Source organism: Cryptomeria japonica, chromosome 10 (assembly GCF_030272615.1).
Source record: "Cryptomeria japonica chromosome 10, Sugi_1.0, whole genome shotgun sequence".
In the NCBI taxonomy this organism is placed as follows: Eukaryota; Viridiplantae; Streptophyta; class Pinopsida; order Cupressales; family Cupressaceae; genus Cryptomeria; species Cryptomeria japonica.
In genome coordinates this window covers 361,809,134-361,825,122 of record NC_081414.1, presented here as the reverse complement: position 1 = coordinate 361,825,122, position 15,989 = coordinate 361,809,134, and positions in this window count along the sequence as shown.

The following is a 15,989-nucleotide window of genomic DNA, read 5'->3' as shown; positions in this document are numbered from 1 at the left end:
GAAGAAGATGATCCGTTTCCTTCTAAACTTGCCAACAAATGACACAATTGAATGGTTCTAGAATACTAAGTTTTACCAATCTTGTACAAAATCAAGAAGATTTGATTGAGTTTAATATACCACCACTTGGGTGTTTTGTGCTTATGATTCCAATTCATTGTATGCTTATATTTTTTGAAGATGATATATAGGGATTCTCTGAGTGGGCCTAAAGTTGAATTATGGAATTTAAAAACTGATAGATGTAATGTTTATTAGAATATAAATTGCATCTAGATGTTATCTATCTGTACCATTTGTAGCCATATCAGTATATTAGAATATAAAATGCATCTAGATGTTATCTATTCGTACCAGTTGTAGCCATAGCATACAATAACATGCCATTTGGCATTTTGATTTGTTAGTCTTTTATGTACTTTTAATCATCTTGTATGTCATTTATTACATTCTTATGTTCAATTTGAACCATCCAATATACCTAAGCATGTCATTTATGGCATAGTTGTGTTCAATTGAAGCCATATAATATACATATTTCTTCAGGTAGGTAAATTCATAAATTGTTCTATTCTTATTTAACTGGTGGTTGAAATGCATAGATGTTTTCAAACTGTCTTATTCCTAATTTATTCTTCTTTAACTAGTAGTTGAAATGCATTTATTGTCATTCCTATGAAGTGTGATACCTGCAGCTGCAACACAAAACACTCAATAGATCATTACAAGCATGGTTAGCAAATTTAAAACAAAGAAAGATAAAACCATGCCAAAGCGATCTATCGCCTCTTAAGAGATGCGAGTGTAGATTTTCTCTCAGATCTGGATAAGCAAATTCTAGTGACTTGACTACACCTAGATGGAGGATTTGAAATGATAATGATGCAATTAAGCTATAAAATAGAATGGTTAAGCTACATGATTCAATAATTATGCTAGAAAATGATTGTCTACCCCAACTTTAATAACAATAATACCTCTAATTGAAATCTCAATCCGAAGTTTGGACATTCATATGGTAGAGTTTACTATTCTCATGGCTGGTGTTCATTTAGTTGTCAATCCAGGAACGTAAAACTTGAAATGGGTCTGCAAGATATATGCACTAAGCTCCTTGAATGATTATTCTCAATTACTGTAAGAAAGGTAGGAATAAAAATCATAAAGACTAAATGAAAGCTTTTCAAAACTTTGTTGAAATGAATTAATGGAAATAACAGGAATAACACCGTTCTGCCTTGGCTGCAGGAACAATCAAAGGATCTGTTTCCAGTGGCTGTAGGAACATCCCAGTCATGAACTTCTACTGCAACTAAGTAAAAACTAACTTCAATAATCATAAACACGGGATCACTCACCAAGTGGGCCCCCTTGGATGAGTGATATCAAACTCTCAGTAAAGAACTCTTAATAGATCAGAATAACATGTTTTTATTCATTTCTTCCTGAAAGACAATTACATATCCAAAAAGATAAAAATCCAAAATACGTGACAAAAACTGCTCAATCCCTTTCCATTTTGTCTAACTCTCAGAAAAGAAGGGAGAGCTTATTATACAGAAAAGAAAAACTACAATGGATAACTACAATTACGCCCAGAAGAAAAAGCAGATCACTATCAGATGAAGGAGATAACAGAGAGCTTGGCTGCAGGAACTGTGGATCTGTAACCAAACCACAGTCTTTGCATGCCAAAGAGATATTTTACAGATTAAACATGCATTGGAGTTAAAATCCCATGGTGAAGTACAACTACTCCGATTATGCCATAGATCGCGCTCGCTTGAATCTCCTTCAATTTGACATCCAGCTATCTGGCGTGATTCTCCAGTCCTTAGGCGCGGAAGAGAATTCTCCACCGTAGCATCAATTATTATCTGCACTAAAATAGAAACAATATAAAAGGACACGCATATGTATCTTACTTTAACTAATAAATTCATTAACTCACATATGAAATCATCCTAAATAATCCACATATCACAAGGACAAACCATTTGGCTGCAGGAAGAAATTGGCATGGTTGCAGGAAGAAATTGGCAAGGTTCAAACATGATTTCTTAAGTTCAGTTTTAAAACATGGATTACATATAGTCAATGCACAATATTTTACTATCATAATGAAACCCAAAAGATACCAAAAACCTAAGAGTCCTGATAAAAACATGTCAATACACCGACTTATCATGCCCCCCAACTTTAAAGGTTTGCTGCTCCTGCAGCAAAAGGAAAATTTCTAATTTTTGCTGAAACTTTGAAATCACCTACAGTGTTCTGTCTGGTTCCCTTGGAAGGCAAATTCCAGTAAAATCCCTTCATTTTCTCCAACCTGGACCATCTAGTTGTTTCTTCAACATCCACATCATAATTCTGTTCTGTTGGTTGGCATGCCAAAAGTGGCCACATTAGGATAGGAGGCTGAAAGATTAATGGTAACCAATTATTGGATTTCTCCCTTCCTAGTTGTATGTACTTGGAGGCTCTCTGTATAGCTGCATGAAAATTCTGCAACGAATAGGGTTCTCCCAGTTTTAGATGATCCGGTAGATGATTCCAGCATTGAGTTAGTCCCTCTAGTGTTGTTGTCCTGTGGGTTTGAACTAATTTCTCAAACACTTGATAGACTTCCTCTCTCATTGGAAGTACTATCTTACTAACATCATCTCTTATTAGCAACTTTTGTCAATCATAATATAGAACCCTGGGTGCTTCTAATTCCCTCCTCAATGGAAATGGATAGTCAAGTTCCAATTTTTCAAACTCCCTGGCTTGTGGTCCTATAATCATTTCATTTTGTATCCAAGATATTAGAGCTCTGAGATGGATATCCCCAATGTACAACAAAGGATTCCATTCTCTGTCTTCGGGCATAGCATAATTATGTAAATATAATTCACATAACAGGTTCTTTATAGAATGTGGGGAGGTTTGAAAAGCATGATAGAATTCCTCAGGTGTCTCCAAGGATGGGCTAAGGTCCCTTACTATGCAGTTTAATCTGAAATTTAGATACCGTTCTTTCAAGTGCACTGCATAAATTCTTGGGGGAGCTCTACACTGCATTATCTCAGGAACCATACTATAGATCTCTTCTACCTTAGTCTCCAATTCTTTAATTCTATTATCTTTCTTCTCAATCTCTTTCTGCTACTTATTAATTATTCCTTGCAACCTATCCTTCTCTATTTCCCATTACCTAAAGAATGTTAAAGCAATTGATAAGTTAGTTAGGGATGAAGGAGTTTTTATGGGTCCTACCTTAGACCGTGGGATTTCTTCAATAACCTCCTCATTCTGGATTGGCATATTTCCCACGTTTTCTTCAGGTTGTTGTGTAACATCATCAGTTATCTCCTCAGATTGCAATGCCACTGAAGCCAGATTTGCAAGTTTATCAATTACAATTTCTTCTCCTGCAGAATTTTCCTGAATTTCATCTTCTATAGGGTTTTCTTGCATTTCCTTATCTGCAGCATCTTCTTCTTCTGAAGTGTCTACTGCAATGACCTCTGTTGGCTTACTCACTGGTTGAGTCTTCTGTGTCCTTCTTCTTGTTCTTCTAACATACACTTTTGAAACAGACGTAGGAGTTTTTAGTTTTGCTCGACGCCTCTTGGCTGCAGGAGGAATATGCACTTCCTGTGGCCGAACAACAAATTATTCACCTAACTCCTCCTTTTCTAATTATTTTCCTTCACTCTGCAAAACAGGTGAACCTCCTTGAAGAGAGGTAGAGGGTTGTCCTTTAGTTGGCCCTACTTCAATATTTTCTTCTAAAATCATTGCAGCTCCTTCAGCAACCAGCAAACCCTCATCTTCACTAGAAAAACCTTCTGCAACTATCCCTTCTTGAACTGACGGATTATCTTCAACAGGGGCTTCATCTAACCTAAATTGCAAAATATCTTCAAACACACCCCATTCCATCTGTGAAACATCTCTCAGGGACCACTGTACCAACAACTTCACCAGTCCATGATGGCTAACAAAGCAATTTCCATATTTTTTAGTCTCCTTAGCACTTATAGAAATGAGATGATACAAGAAATTTGGGACATTAACTCGCCGGTCATGATGCAGATGACTGAGTAGCTTGAAGTGAGGCGAGTGGAGATTTGAATACCATCCTTCATAGGTGATATATTTCATGATATACATAGCTACTAAGGCCTGTGCTGGTAGAGAAACCCTTCTAGTCCCTTGCCTATCCACCATTAAGGGTCTGTTTGTAGAAATTGTGAACTCTGCCCTGGCACTCCTTGCATCCTTAAATTCTGGAAAGAGTTCTCCTTCCTGTAGCAACCCTGTGACCTCTGCAATTCTCTGCTCTGTAGCAATTACCCTCAACCCCTTAAATGTAGCTTCTCCTTCATCAAAAGAATGCATAAATTCCACAGCTATTTCGTCATTAAAATCCCTAATCTTCAAGAAATACTCCAGCCAACCATGGTTTTGAAAATAATGCACACAAACAACATCCTGCAACAACCCTTCATGTACAGTCGGTTCATGGCAAATCAGATCACCTCCCATCTTTTACTCTGATACTTCCGCAGCCTCACCAAAATGTTTGACAGATTCACAAAAGCTAAAATCTACATATCTAAAATTTGGTGGCAGAACTTATTATTCAATCGCGTGAAATAATAATCATCATAAGTAATGTTAGTTAGGAAATCAGTTCGGGATAATAAATCTTACTGGGAAAAAAGACCATAAAGTACCCCCCCCCAACTTAACCTAGCACGTGTCCACACAGGCTGATGAGATGTCGGGTTTGAAGCGGATTAAAATAGGATTAAAATCATAATGAACTAATAAATGCAAAATTAAAATAAAGTACAATATACACGTACCTGCAATTGGGCGAAAATGATGGCAAAATGAAATGAAGTGACTGATAAGAAAGTGGGATGGAATGTAGTGGATGGAACTTTATGTACGGAGAACAATATTTCACATGGAAATATTTGATTATGATACGGTAAATAAGTTCACTGCAAAAGTTGCAGGAACATCACCTTTATTAACATGCCCAAGTGCAACAGGAAGCTCATGAATTGTTACCGAATCATTAGCAGTTGTTGCAGGAATATCACTAGTTGCTGCAGGAATATCATCAGTTGCTGCAGGAACATCACCAGTTGCTGCAGGAACTTGTATTTCTTTTTGAGGAGCAAACTACTACAGAAACTCTTCTCTAGTAGCCAGCTTGTGATAAAGTCGTAGTCGGTGTCCATTCACTAAAAGTTTGAATCTAACAGCATCTATTGTGGACAACCGAACTGCTCCATTGTGAAAAACTTTTTCTATCTCATAAGGACCCAACCACCTTGTTTGGAGTTTTCCCTTAGCATCCTTATATCTGGAATCATACAAGAGTGCCCAATCACCAACTTTGAATTTCTTTTCTCTGATATATTTATCATGCCATCTGGCTCTTTGGTTTTGAATCAACTCTATCTATTGAACAGCTATTTTTCTCCATTCATCTAAAGCATTTAACTACTGAATACATTCCTTTTGTGCTTCAGATAATGTCATATTCAGTTGTAGGGCTATTCTCAAGGTTTTATGCTCAAATTCAATAGTCATCATTGTTGTTTTGCCATAGACCATCTCAAAAGGTGTGAATCCAATTGGTGTTTTCCATGTTGTTCTATATGCCCAAATTGCCTTTGAAAGCTGATTAGACCAATCTTTCTTGTGGATAGACACTATTTTTGTAAGAATACCCTCAAGTTCTCTGTTGGTAACCTCTACTTGACCATTAGACTGTGGATGGTATGGAGTAGATTTTCTGTGTCTTATATTATATTCATTGTCCAAAGCTTTTATCAATGTTGATGTAAATTGAGGTCCCTGATCTGAGACAATTTCCCTGGGTACTCCATACCTTGTAAATATTTCCTCATATAGAAACTCAGCTACCTTATTATCTCTTGCATGTTGCATAGCTCTAGCTTCTACCCATTTTGTCACATAGTCTGTACATACCAAGATATAAGATTTGCCATTAGAAGGTGGATCAATGGGGCCAACAAAATCTAATCCCCATTTATCAAATGTTGTAACAGATATTTGAGGATATAGAGGCATTTCATCAGATTTTGTAGGTCTGCCCATTTGCTGACACTTGTCACACTTCCTTGTGTACTAAGTTGCATCCTTGTGTAGTGTAGGTCAATAATAACCAGTATTGAGTATTTTCAATGCTATCATTTTGGCAGCAAAATGACCTCCATATGGTTCATCATGACATGCATGCAAGATGTCATATGTTTCATCTTCTCTGATACATCTTCGCATAACTTGATCAGGTCCAGTATAAAATAGACAATCAGCAATCCATGAAAAATTAAAACTTTTTTCAACTAACAACCTTCTTTCCTTAGGAGAGAAAGAAATTGGCATCCTAGCAGCAGCTAAATAGTTGGCAATGTCAGCATACCAAGGAGTATGAGCCTGTATGAGAAACAAATGCTCATCTGGAAAAGTGTCATCTATCATTGTAGAGTCTTCCTACAATTGAAGATGTGAAAGATAATCTGCAACAATATTAGACTTCTCTGGCTTATCAACAATTGTGATATCAAATTCCTACATCAACAATAACTAGCGAGCAAGTCTACCGGTGATTGATGGCTTATTCATAAGATATCTAATTGCAGTATGATCTGTATGCACAAATATTGGATACCCTGTAATATAGTGTCTAAACTTGTTAAGGGCATATATGATAGCTAGCATTTCTTTTTTAGTAACTGTATAATTCAATTCAGATCCTTGCAAATTCTTGCTGATATAATATATGGCATTTTCCAACTTGTCAACTTTTTGTCCTAACACTGCTCCTATAGCATAATCAGATGCATCAGCATGGATTTGAAATGGTAGAGACCAATTAGGTCCTTTAACAACTGGTGCCTGAGTCAAAGCATGCTTAAGCTTTAAAAAAGTTTCATTGCATGTTGAGGTTCATTTAAATTCTGCATCTTTAGTAAGCAGTGTATATAAGGGACTTGCAATTTTGCTAAAATCTTTAATGAACCTTCTGTAGTATCCAGCAAGGCCAAGAAAACTTCTCACATCTTTATGCTTGACAGGGTCATTAATTTGCTGAATAACCTCAATTTTTGCTTGATCCACTTGTATACCTTGTACAGATATATGATGACCAAGGACTATTCCTTCTTCCATCATAATAAAACACTTTTCACTGTTTAGAGACAAGTTGTAATCTTCACATCACTGCAAAACTTTCTTCAAATTATTCAATGCTTGATCAAATTCAGAACCATAGATTGGAAAGTCATCCATGTAAATTTCCATTATGTCTTGAGAAATATCAGAAAAAATATTGTTGACCGCTCTTTGAAAAGTGGCTGGAGCATTACACAACCCAAAAGGAAGAATAGAATATGCATAAGTGCCCCATGGACAAGTAAATGTTGTTTTCTCCTGATCCTCAAGAGCTATTTGTATTTGATTATAGCCATTGAATCCATCCAAAAATGAAAAATATTTCTTACCAGCAAGAGAATCCAATACCTGATCTACAAATGGTAGTGGAAAATAATCCTTCCTTGTGGCTAAATTCAAAGCTCTATAATCAACACATACTCTCCATTTGCCTCCTTTCTTAGGAACTATCACCAAGGGTGATACCCATTGACTGTCAGAAATAGGATAGATAAATCTAGCTTTCAACAATTTCTGCAATTCCTCTTTAACTATCTCCTTCAGGGCAAGATTGACTCTTCTTTGAGGTTGTCTGAGGGAACAACACTCATCCTTTATATAAATGCGATGTGTACAAACTATTGGATCAATTCTATTCATATCCTTGTAATCCCATGCAAAGGCATTTCTATGGAGTTTTAGCAAGTCTACCAAGCTATTCTTCTGAGTATCTGCTATATTCTTGTTGATGTTCAAATATTTATTCAATGCAACCTCTATCTTGACGGTAAGATCAATCTGATTTATATCAGAAACATGAGAATATGACAACTCCTGCAGCAACAAGGTATGCAAAATATCAGTGGCTGTAGGAAAATCCAATCCTGCAATATTCGGAACCAATTCCTGCAATTCTCTGTCTTCTATTAATTCATTTGTCAGAACCTTATAAAGGATTGATTCCTCATCATATAACTGCATGAGTGGTACTCGATTAATTATCATAAGATGATTAATAGAGTCTATTTGTTCAGTAGGCTCTCCCAAAATAGGCCAAACAGCCTACTGCTGCTCAAGTTGAGGTTGTGCAGGGGAATACAAAGCTAATATTTTTGTGGAACTACCATCTGAAATAGTCATGTCTCCCAATCTATACCCAATATATGCATCTATTGTGGCAAGCCATGGTCTTCCCAAAATGACTAGATATCCCCCCAATGTTTCTTTTGGGGATAAAATCATAAAGTCTGCAGGGTATTCCCAGGAATCTAGTATGACCACTATATCTTCTATCATACCATCAAGTCTTACTACAGAGCCATCAACAAGTTGAAGAACTGTAGGTGTAGCCCTTAAACTATCTATCTCTAGATGTTTCATTACTTCCCTTGTCATTACATTAATGGCTGCCCCTAGATCAATTAAAACATTCTTTATTTGACTGCCATTAATGACTATAGTCACAACAGGACTACCTGGATCTGAATACTTTGGAATAGCAACTTTTCCCAACATAATATCAGCTAATTGACCCATAACATGAACTATTTGTGGATCCTTTTTCTTTCTGCCAGGTTTCTTTAGGCATGCTTCTCTCAATGCCTTACCATATATTGGAACATCCTTTATTGCTTGCAGCAATGAAATTTTAACACAAATGTGCTTCAATTGGTCAAGAATATCAAAGCTTTATTATTGTTCAGTTGAAACTTCTTTGTCGGACAATCTTTGGGGAAATGGTGGTAATATTTGATTCTGAGGTATTACATCATTAGGATCAGAAGTTGGCTGCTCTTCTGGTACCTCAGTAATAACTGGCTGAGAGGGACTAGGCAGGGTTGTTCCAGATCGGAGGTGAATATCATCTAGTGATAAAGAATAGGCTAGGTATTGGTTAGCATCAGTTGAATAAGCTTGTTGTTGTTGCTAAGATTTAATATTTGGATTAGGTAACAGTTAAGTAGGCAGCTGTGTTGGCTTGGGAGGTGGTGTTGTGGCTACAGGAGGTGGCATTAAAGCAAGAGGTTGTGGCTGCTGAGTAGGAGGCTGATATCCAGAAGATTGGGATGACCATGTTGGGTTTCCCCTCCATTGAGAGGTAGGCTGCCAATTCCCTTGAAACTAGTTCCCTGCACCCTGAGGTGGATACCAGTTTCCCTGTGGTTGTTGCCACTGGGGTATCTGATTAGAAAATTGATGTCCTTGGCCTTGTGATCCATACCAATGTGGATAATTACCAAAATTTTGAGAATGTTGTGGTTCCCATTGGTTATTTGGTGCATAAGAACTACCACTATAACCAAAAAAGAAAAGTGGATCAGGTGGCATACCTTGTCTCAGAAAATTTGGTCTTCTTTGAGCAACATAGAAGACTTGGTCATCCTCCCCTTGAATTGGTTTGAAATCAGGTACTTCAACATTTGCAACCATCTTACATCTACAATCTTTATTCCGCTGCTTACAATGAGGACAGAATTATGCAAGAAATGCATCAGCTTCCTCATGCTTCTTCTTAGCCGCCAATGTATCCAACTGAGTAGCCATATTATTTATAATGTCCTCCTTGAAATCTTTTAACAAATGACTAAGTTCCAACCTAGAAACTCCATTTCCAGATGATGATGATGGTGCTCCTGGCTTAAATCTCTTATTCTTCTTAGAAGTGGATCTGGAATACTTCTTGCAAATTTGTTCTATTTCAGCCCAAGTAGATTGTGTAATGTCACCCCCCCCATGAGATCTAAGGAATCGGTGCATTCATCACTGATACCCCTCAAGAATATCAATTTGAGGGAATCTTCATTCAAAGTACTATGCTTGGACTTCTTGACACTAAGCAAAAACCTTTCCAGATAATCCTCAAGGCTCTCATCTTCAGTTTGTGTCATCCTAAAAATATCATCCCCATGCCTATCAATGCCTCTACAATAATCTTTATATTTTGCAAGAAACAACCGTTTCATCTCATCCCATGTATTGATTGTGCTACTACCCAAGCTCATGAACCATCTCAAGGATGATTCCTTCAAAGTGGCTCGAAAAATTTTGAGTTTATGGGCATCTGTAGTATAGTCAAAACTCCTACAGAGAACATCAAACTCAAACAGAAATGTATCTGGATCCTCTGTGACCAACCCATAGAACTTAGGAAGTGAAGATGCTGGAATGTTCTTGAGGTTAGCATTATCATGCTGGTCAGAGATGGGAAACTCAAATGTTGGACCAGGTGGTGGTGGTGGATTATTTCCACCAGGAGATGGGTTCCCTTCCATTGGAGTTATGGTGGTTATTACAATAGGCAACTCTTCTTCTTGTGGACCAAAAAGGAGCTGAAGACTATCTTCTAGAAATTCAGAATCAGGGTGATTCAAATTTTGTGGGACTTGATACAACTCAGAAAAAGGTTTTATATCTAAAGAACTATCTTCTTCTTGGGTAGTATGAGTGGGTAAAAATCTACCTCTGGCATCTCTTCTTCGATTATGCATGCAAATTCATGAAATTCAAACAATTAACTAAAAACTAAAACAATCATAAAAGGCTCTTAGCTTGACATCATCCCCGGCAGCGGCACCAAAAATGTCTACCCCAACTTTAATAACAATAATACCTCTAATTGAAATCTCAATCCGAAGTTTGGACATTCATATGGTAGAGTTTACTATTCTCATGGCTGGTGTTCATTTAGTTGTCAATCCAGGAATGTAAAACTTGAAATGGGTCTGCAAGATATATGCACTAAGCTCCTTGAATGATTATTCTCAATTACTGTAAGAAAGGTAGGAATAAAAATCATAAAGACTAAATGAAATCTTTTCAAAACTCTGCTGAAATGAATTAATGGAAATAACAGGAATAACACCATTTTGCCTTGGCTGCAGGAACAATCAAAGGATCTGTTTCCAGTTGCTGCAGGAACATCCCAGTCATGAACTTCTACTGCAACTAAGTAAAAACTAACTTCAATAATCATAAACACGAGATCACTCACCAAGTGGGCCCCCTTGGATTAGTGATATCAAACTCTCAGTAAAGAACTCTTAATAGATCAGAATAACATGTTTTTATTCATTTCTTCCTGAAAGACAATTACATATCCAAAAAGATAAAAATCCAGAATACGTGACAAAAACTACTCAATCCCTTTCCATTTTGTCTAACTCTCAAAAAAGAAGGGAGATCTTATTATATAGAAAAGACAAACTACAATGGATAACTACAATTATGCCCAGAAGAAAAGGTGGATCACTATCAGATGAAGGAGATAACAGAGAGCTTGGTTGCAGGAACTATGGATCTGTAACCGAACCACAGTCTTTGCACACCAAAGAGATATTTTACAGATTAAACATGCACTAGAGTTAAACTCCCATGGTGAAGTATAACTACTCTGATTATGTCATAGATCACGCTCGCTTGAATCTCCTTCAATTTGACCTTCAGCTATCTGGCGTGATTCTCTAGTCCTTAGGCGCAGAAGAGAATTCTCCACCACGGCATCAATTATTATCTGCACTAAAATAGAAACAATATACAAGGACATGCATATGTATCTTACTTTAACTAATACATTCATTAACTCACATATGAAATCATCCTAAATAATCCGCATATCACAGGGACAAACCATTTGGCTGGAGGAAGAAATTGGCATGGCTGCAGGAAGAAATTGGCAAGGTTCAAACATGATTTCTTAAGTTCAGTTTTAAAACATGGATTACATATAGTCAATGCACAATATTTTACTATCATAATGCAACCCAAAAGATACCAAAAACCTAAGAGTCCTGATAAAAACATGTCAATACACCGACTTATCAATGATCAAATTAAGCTAGATCTAAGATGCAATTGCCTATAATAACAATGCTCAAATGATATGCTAAGAGATATTATGCCTATAGTAACAATGCCTAAAATTCAAATGATATGGGATGATTATTGATCCAAAATGGGGGATATTTATAGGGTTTCCAAGGCCAAGGGTGAGGTGATAGGAATCAACAGTCAAGATTGAGTCTAAAGATATCAATGGTGAAATTGGAGGAGGTTGGAAAAGAGGTTGGAGGAAAGGAGATATTTGTCATCTCTATGGTGGCAAGTGTCAAGGGGCTTCCAAGAGAGGGGACATGTGGCCCATGAATGCCATGTGTCTCAAGGGGAGATTATCCACTCCATAGGAGGTTAGGATGTGCAAGATAGGATAGGTTTAATTAAATCCAGGGTTCGATGGAATGAGTTAGGTTTAGAAGTGGTTAGGTTAGGTGGTTAGAAGTTAGGAGGCATGTGGGGAATTTCAATTTAAAAATTCAAATAATAAGAAAAAGCTAATTAACTTTCAACAACTCATAAATTGTTTTGTTTTAATTAATTAGGAGATTAGAAGAAATGAATTTGATGGGGAATAATTAATTAATTTAAATTAATTAATCAAAGGGGACTATTGAAATGAACCTATTAAATAAATTCTTACATTTATTAATAAGTAGATGAAAGGAAGAATTTAATCAAATTGCTAATGAATTCAAATAAATTGGGGAGGGGGATTAATTAAATAATTGCTTATTCAATTAATTATCTTCAGACCATTTTTAGGTGTATACATTTTTCCCCTCTTTGAAGCAAGGTGTGATGACACGTTGATTCAAAGAATAATTTTGTTTTGATGATGATATTGGTTTAATAGGATGCCCTATCTCTTGATTGATAGATTGTGGTATGATGATTCCCCCTCAGGAGATCAATTGAGATAATTGACCTTTGGAGTTTTGTGAATTTTTGTGAAATTGATATCTCAATTAGAAATGAATTGATTTCTGTAACTATGTTTGATGAAAATGCGAGTTCTACAATCATGGTGATGTGGTTCTTGATTATTGATAAAGCTTGATTGGTTAGATTAATAAGATCAAGATCCAGTCTAGTTTCAGGAATGGCACCTCCTGTATAAGACAAAGATGATCAAAGTGTCTGGTTTCGGGAATGATATATCCTGTATAAGACATTATCAAAACGTCTGGTTTTAGGAAAGATACATCCTGTATAAGACATGATAGGATCAATTTAGATGCAATTGATTGATATAATTGATAAGATTGATTGGATAAAGAACTAGCAGTTTGTTGATATCAAGTTGTAGGAAGATTTGGATATGTTGATGTTGGTTCTGTTGAGAGGGTAGCATAAGATTTCCGTTGGGTCGACAATATTTGGAGAGATATGAGTCATCAGTTTGATTGTGTATACACTTGTGATGATACCTTAATGATTCTTGTGATAGATTTAACCTTGGATAAAATGAGCATGCGGGATCCCATGCAAGAATGAAATGCAAACTAAATGCAAAGCTACGACCGGACCAGTCACTGGATTATTGTGTTTTTATCATCATTGAGATTTTGAAATGTGGGAATTGAGTGCAAACATCAATGGTATAATTAAACCATGATGACCTGAGCACTATTTTCCTGAATTTTGATATGGCAAGTTAGCACAAGCATCGAGGTATAATTTAACCGAGATGACCTGAGTGTTGCTTGCGTAAAACATGCAGTATTAATCATTTCAATACGCAAATTGGAAATGTCTTTGATGATACTTCGATGATCATGTCCCGAGACAAATTTGCACATATTAATGATTAATTTACAAACAGCAGACAAAAAAATATCATGTTCCTTCCTTGTTCCTCTAGTCAGAGACATCCTAGAGTCACTCAGAAATCATGATAGCAAAAATCAAGATAGAAAAGTTGAACAATCATGTTAAAATCATTACCCAAAAGATATCATCCATTGAAAAGTGTGCAAATGTGCTTAGACTGACTTGTGATAGTTTGATGGTTGATAATATGATCTCGTGTTCAACATTGGATGTGTCTCAATTTTCGCTTGATAAGGGTTGTCTAACTATTGTTCGACATGTTTGATTAAGCTCAAAATGATCAAGAATTTTGCCCCCAGCTAGGTGAAAGATTTTGCCCCAATCCTAGAAACAAATTTATCATGATATACCCAATGATCCAAACCATGGCAAGAGATTAGCTGGGATGCCTACGTATGTACAAAGGCTTTATGATTGATATGGATAGCGTTGATGGAAAATGAATGCAAGTGGAAAGATGCATGAACTAATAGATGGAAGAGCTAGCGGACAGATAGCACCTGTTTGCCAAGTTTTTACCATCTGTTTTTATTGCACTTTTTCCCATATTTGATTTTTTGGGGATTTTTTAGCTTTTTCACTTTTTTTCTTTTTTTTTGCTTTTTCACTATTTTTTTTTTTTTTCTTTTTCACTGTTTTTTATTTTTTCTGTTTTTTCATACATAAAACTTCTTCAGATGCATGCTATTGATGGGTTCTTTGAGTTGATCTTTGTCCTTTGTTGATAGCTGATATGCTCCTGATCCAAATATTGTTGTGACCACAAACAGACCTAACCAGTTTGGTTCAAACTTTCCTTTCTTTTCTCGATCTGTCTGGTTGCGTGGATTTTCCTTTAGTACTAGTTCTCCAACTTGAAAGACTCGTGGTTTGACCCTGTGATTATAAATTTGGCACATTATTTGCTGATATACCTTTAAATGATCAAAGAAATTTTGTCTTTGTTCGGGGATTAATTCTAACTCTTGTAATCTAGATACTCATTGTTGTTCATCTGGGATAAGACCTTTTAATGATACTCGTAGAGAAGGTATCTCTACTTCTATTGGTAGTATTTCTTCTGATCCATAAACAAAAGAGAAAGGTGTGGCACTTGTTGGTGTGCGGATACTGGTATGGTAGGCCCATAGAGAAGGGTTTAATTGAATATGTCAATCTCTTCCAGCATCGTTCACTGTCTTTTTGAGGATTTTCAAAATAGTTTTATTTGATGCTTCTTCTTGCCCATTCCCTTGTGGATAGTAAGGTGTGGAGAATCTGTGTTGGATCTTGAATTTCTCACATAGCTCTTGTACATCCTAATTCTTGAACGATCACCCATTATCAATGATAATGGCTATTGGGATTCCATAGCGACAAATGATGTAATTCAAAATAAATGCAGCAATTTGTTTTCCTATGATATTTGTGAGAGGTACTGCCTCAATCCATTTCGTGAAATATTTTGTAGCTACAAGGATAAATTTGTGACCATTAGATGAAGAAGGATTTATCTTTCCTACTAGATCAAGACCCCATTGGCCGAAAGGCCAAGATGTTGCCAAAGCATGAAGTTCTTGTTTTGGTACATGAATCAAATTCCCATGGATCTGACATTGTTTGCACGTTCTAGCTATGTGAAAAGAATCTCGTTCTTTATCGGTCAATAGTAGCCCAAGCGTATGAGTTTTTTCGAAAGGGTAAGACCACCTGAATGAGTGCCACAAATGCCATTATGGACTTCATGTAAGGCCTTCTCAAATTTTCTTGTTCGAGACATCTTAAAAGAGTACTGTCTAGACCTCGTTTAAACAGGGTATCTGTGACAAGAGTAAAATGGGAGGATTGGCGAATAAAGTTTCTCTTTTTGTTCTTCGATAAGTTGGGAGGTAAGGTGTTATCTTTCAAGTATGTGTAAGTTTGGCCATAACGGGAGTAATCATGCCCAACAAGGTGACAGATAGTTTGGGAATCAGGACAATTATGAGCAGGGTAAAACAACTCTTCCACCAGGAATTCATAACGTTGTTGATTTTCCTGTGTCTGAAGGAGAGAAGCAAGTGTAGCCATGGCATCTGCTGCTTTGTTGTCATTCCTTGGAATCTGCTGAAAAGTTATTTCTACAAAGTATTTCTTGATATCATCAACCATCTTTTTATAAGGCA